Source organism: Chelonoidis abingdonii, chromosome 1 (genome assembly GCF_003597395.2).
Source record: "Chelonoidis abingdonii isolate Lonesome George chromosome 1, CheloAbing_2.0, whole genome shotgun sequence".
Lineage (NCBI taxonomy): Eukaryota > Metazoa > Chordata > Testudines > Testudinidae > Chelonoidis > Chelonoidis abingdonii.
Window position 1 is genome coordinate 95911309 of NC_133769.1, and position 5928 is coordinate 95917236.

Below are 5928 nucleotides of genomic sequence, written 5' to 3' on the forward strand. Positions count from 1 at the left end.
CAGGAGTGCTATTTCAGATGGAGAAGGAGGGCAACTTTAACCATGATTCCAGGGGCTACTTAGGCACCTGAAAACTCTAGGGTTTTCTGCACATAATAGCTTAGAAATTAGCTGAAAGGAGAACTGTATCTAATTCCTATATTAAAGAGAATTAAATAAATATTAGGCTCACTCAGCTGTAACACTAATGTTCTCACATCTTCTGTCAAGTCACTTAAGGGACACCAGTTAGATTTAAAATTTTAATGTATATTCTGACTTTGTTACTAACTCTTGACCACAACAATTGAAACAATTGTAGAAAAATTGAATTACTTCTAGCACTTCTTTCAGTTCACCAAGCTTGGAATAGGTCATTTAACTTTGGAAACATCCTAATAGGGCAAGGCCCCATGAGTTTATACTGCACCTGTCTGGGGCCTTATGAGTGTTGCCTCACTCCAAATAATAGACTAGATACTGATCTTAAACAGGAGTGAAACTGACACTTTCAAGTCACTTTCCAGTATTGCCAACCCTAAATGTTAAAAAATCATGAAACAGGCTGACCAAAAATCAAGAGATTACGTAAAAGTAATAGATTTGGTGTTCTTTTCATTTGTCTTCTGCTTTTTGAGGCTCTAAGGTGCACTATGATCACATTTTGAAGCTTTCTCCACAGCCATAAGGGCTAGAAACTTTCTTTTTCTTTAAGAATGCAGGCTGAAATCATCACAAATCCTCTTGACTTCAGAAGCTTGGGCTTTAAGGAAAATAATAATTATTATGAGACTCATGACAAAATCATGAGAGTTGGCAACACTGCTCTCACTTCTATTTAAAGGCTAGGTACTTTCCAGAATGTTCTTAATAACATCCTTGGGTGGCAGGCCAGTCCTCACCCACAGACAACCTGCCAACCTGAAACATATTCTCACCAGTAACTGCACACCGCACCATAGTAACTCTAGCTCAGGAACCAATCCACGCAACAAACCTCAATGCCAACTCTGCCCACATATCTACACCGGCCACACCATCACAGACTAACCGGATCAGCACACCATCACCGGTTTATTCACCTGCACGTTCACGCAATGTAATATAGGCCATCATATGCTAGACATGTCCTCTGCTATGTACATGGCCAAACTTGGCAAGTCGATCTAACGGAAAAGGAATGAAATGGACACAAATCAGATATTAGGAATGGCAAATATACAAAACCAGTAGGAGAACAATTCAACCTCCCTGGCCACACTGTAGCAGATCTTAAGGTGGCATCCTGCCAGATCAAAAAAACTTCAGGACTAACCTTCAAAGAGAAACTGCTGAGCTTCAGTTCATCTGCAAATTTGACACCATCAGCTCAGGATTAAACAAAGACTGTGAATGGCTAGCCAACTACAAAACCAGTTTCTCCTCCCTTGGTTTTCACACCTCAACTGTTAGAACAGGGCTTCATCCTCCCTGATTGAACTACCCTCGTTATCTCTAGCTTGCTTCTTGCTTGCGTATGTATATCTGCCCCTGGAAATTTCCACTACATGCATCCGACGAAGTGGGTATTCACCCACAAAACTCATGCTTCAAAATGTCTGTTAGTCTATGGATGCCACAGGATTATTTGCTGCTATTACAGTGATTGAGATGCATTTCTCACAGGAGAACATTTAAAAACAAACACCAAGAAAATTCCACATTTTAAAGTCGAGGAAAAAATGGAGGCTTCTGAGGTATATGAGGGCCACTGCAGGCAGGAAAGGAAAATAAACAGACACAGAAGCTGTGGGCAGGTCTTCCTCTTGAAAGACAGCTGGAGGGTCAAATCTTCTAATCCTTAATCCAGTAAAACGTCTATTGCCATCAGTGCCTCCACTCATAGATATTAATATACTCAATAACTATACACTTCCTACTTACATATCTGAGCCATCTTATCCAGGGTTACATTTTATACACATTGGCTCAGGGACTATATTTTCTGGCATATTTTGAACAGTGCTGAGCACACAGATGATGCCCAGTGAATAATACAAATCATGACAATAATTGTTGATTTTATGGACCCTGTGGATGCAACTTCTGTTCTTTGTTCTGGAATTAGCCTGAATACATGAAACCCTAAGAATCTGAGACATAAGCACTTCTGATACTCATACAACACTTTCTCCTTCCTTCCTTTTTCTCAAACTCAGAACAAAAAATGACAAAATAAAATAGTTTTCAGTCAAAATGTAAAATTGCACAGCAGCCATGTAACTCAGCCTGGGGAAGAACCTGCCACCCCTTGGGAGTTAAGTAATCCAGCAGTGTAGCTAGGGGGGAGCAAGGGTAGCGACCGCTACCCCACTAAACATGCGGTCAAAAGGTGGCACCTTAGGGGTTAATATGGCGCCAATGGCGCCAGCGGGGCCCATGCTCCTCTCTGAAGCTTGGCGCTGGGCTCCTGCAGCAAGGCAGGCTTTGCCAGAAGCACCCAAGCTTCTTCCCCAGCTGATCGGCAGCAGGGAGGCGGGAGGGGGAAGAACTGAGCTCCAGCAAGCTGGTCGCTCCTGGGAAGAGGAGAGGCGGGGACCCAGCTCCAGCAATACTTGGGGCCGGGTGTCCCCCTCCACCCCAGCCCCACCTGCGCCTCCCATGCCTTTCCTGAGTGTCCCCTGGCCCCTGCTTGCCTTTCAGGGGCCCCCAGAGCAGTGTCCCTGACTCTCGTGTGTGGCACCATGTTGCCTCCCGGCAGCAACTGCTGCTGCTGGATCCTAGTGCCCCCCAGCTCAACTGCCAGGGCAGACTGACTGTGAGCCTGCCCTTCTCCCTCAGACCCTTTCATTTTCCAGAGGGACCCTCCACCAGCACAGGGCCCCCACACCCGCAGTCTTCTGCTCCATGCTGGGCAAGGAGGCAGCCCCATCCCTCACTCACAGTAAGGCTACAGTCAGGGGCAACAGCAGAGGCGGAGGCGCACACAGCACCACACGGCACCCACAGCGGGGGAGGCAAAGGAGATTCCTGGACCTGAGAGGGGCCCTAGGAGCACCTGCAGTGACAATGGTGGGGGTGAGTGTGGTTCTGGGGGGGCAGGAAAGGGGGGCTCCTCAATCTCTTTATCCGCAGTCCCAGCCAGAGCCCTCACCTCCTACACCCCTACTCTCACCCTGAGCCCCTCTCACACTCCAAACCCCTCATCTGCAGCCACACCCCACAGCCCTCACCCCATACCCCATCCCTCTGCACCCCTCCCATCCCCAAAATCCCTCCCAGAGCCTGCACCCTGCACCCCAATCCTCTGCCCCAGCCTAGGGCCTGCATCCCAGACCTCCCTCCCTCTCTCACCCAAACTCCCTTTCAGAGCCTTGGGCAGGTGGGGGGTGCAGTTCAGGGTAGGAGTTATGGACACCACTAAAATTTCTACAAACCTGCCACCCCTGGGCATGCCCCTCCAGCCATAGGGGCAGGGGCAGGGGCAGGGGCACCCACCCACCCACCAGTCAATTGTTTATGGGACCCATGGGGGCCACGAGCCATCAGCTGTTTGGCCGGGACAGGGGCAGTAGAGTAGCTAGGGGAGTGCTGTTTAGCTGGTTTTTGGCCACCAGTCAATTAGCAAGGGGAACTCTGCTCCTGGAGCAGGGGCTGGGCTGGGATGAGCGACCCCACCAGTGCGGTGCAGCCCCACCTCCTTCTCCTACCTGCTTCTTGTGGCAGGAGTGCTTTCTCTGGATCTGCAGCTGAGCTCCTAACTCCTCATCCAACTAAAGGCAGCCAGCAGCAGCAGCTGGTAAGTGTATTTCAAAGGGGGGCTTGTGATGAGGGTGGCTGGGGGTGGGAGGACTAAAACCCCATTCCAGGGGGCTGTGCTGAGAGCTGGCACCTGGCTGCTGGCAGGGTGGCTGTCTGCATGGGGGTGGGGGCACCAGCTGCCACCGGCCACCCAGATCTCTGCATCTCGCAGGGGGCTCAGCCAGAGGCATCTCCAAAAACATCCCCTGAATCCCCACAGCACAGAGAGACTGAGAGTACCATCCCCTGCCGGGCAGCTGGACCAGGATAGGCATGGTGGGGGGGGGGCATCTCCTGGTCTCCTGCGGGATGTGGTGCCCCCCTCCTTGCCCTCCCTGCTCAGGCAGAGACGCCTGCCTCTCAGAGACAGTAGCCATGTCCATGTAGTGCGCTTGGTCCCCACCCTGGCATGTGGGTGACTGCCTCAGTTCCCCTCTCCTACCCCCCTACCCTTATCCCTTCCCCACTGCCTCTTCCCTTCCACTCCTCACCCCCTAAGAGGCAACCAGGGGAAACCTTCCTAGCAGTGCAATATCTGCCTTGGGGGTGTAGATGGAACTGTCTCCCAAGAGAAGGCTGGAACTATCTCCTCTTGTAATGATATATGTTAATACATGTGCTCTGGCAAACACAAGTCCAGGCACCATGTTGAGGGGGAAGTAGGAGGGGGAAACCTGAGTTGTCTCCTAAAGGAAGGGCTAGTGATCATGTTGGGAGGGCGGGGGGCATTGCTGAGTCCCAGGGTTGAGTAATTCTCTGGTGATGATGGTCATTGAATTGCTAATTGTCATTCACTTGACGCACAATGGCTGGTGATGGTTGTTTAACATCCACCCAGCCATTTGGTCAAGTGTCTTGTTGTTCCTTGGGAGTTGCCTTCTGTAACTTGTATAACTCCATCCTGGGAGTACACATTTTGGCACTAAAGATGTGGTTCCTGGAGCCCATATTGCCTTGCACTGGGATTGGGAATTAGTGCCCTGATGTGCAACTCCTCCTGTTGGGCCAGTGTAGATCCTGCTGTTAGTACAGCTATTTGCAGGTGCCCTTGTGTTTAGCTGAACCCTTTGTCATAAGCATCTTCCCAAATCTGGACCTTAGCGTCCAAAATCTGGGTGCTTAGCATGAACCTCCAAGCTTAATTACCAGCTTGGATCTTATCTCGCTGCCACCAACCAGGAATCAGTGCCTGGTACACTTGAGCCCCCCAAAACCTTCCCTGGGGAACCCCCAAGACTCAGATGCTTTGAGTCTCCAACAAAGGGAAATAAACCACTTCCCTTCCTTCTCTCCCACCAGACTTTCCTCTTGGCTAACCTGAGGATATTGAGCATCTATCTTTACATCACAATACAAAGCAGCATGTTCTCCTATTATTCGCACAAAGAGACAAACCCAATACAAGGAAAGCAGAGATGATCCGTCTCTTCCCTCCCACCAACATCCTGTGCTGCAGGCTTACCTCCGTAGATCTAACCAAAGAGAATTCCCTCCTTGTCTCCTTAACCTCCAGAGAGAAAAAACTCAAACAATCTTACAAAGAAAATTATATAAAAAAAAGAAAAAAACCTAAACATATCTCTCTACAAGATGACAATAAGGGCGATTGCTTATAAACAAATATGAAATCAACAGTCTGATTCAAAAAGATATCCATTTGAAACATTCCAGCAAGTTACACGACAGTAATACACCCCAAAACAACATAAACCTATATTGTTTTTCCACCGTACTTGCGTTGGACACAGAAGATTAGAAGAAGAAAGAAGCGTTCTCACAGCTGAGAGAAGACAAAAGACCACAGAGTCCAAAACTTCCCTCTGAACTTGAAAAATCCGGTTTGCTGATTGGTCCTCTGGTCAGTGTTGGTGTTCCTTTGTTATACCTTTTAACAGGGACAAAGAAACATTAACCCCTTAGCTATCTGTTTATGACACCCTTGGACTCAGTCCCTGAGTGATCCCCCATAAGTCTGAGAGCTAACTGACACTAATAGCCTGCTGTGTGGATCCAGTGGCTTGTGACTGTGAATTTGGCACGCACATGTGCTATATTTACTCATGTGCTGATAGTGCGATTTCCTTGGTGCTGAGATGACATTAATCCTAAATGAATCCTGAAAATAGTGTCCTGGTGTGATTGTGGTGTGACGAATGCCGGGATCTGGTG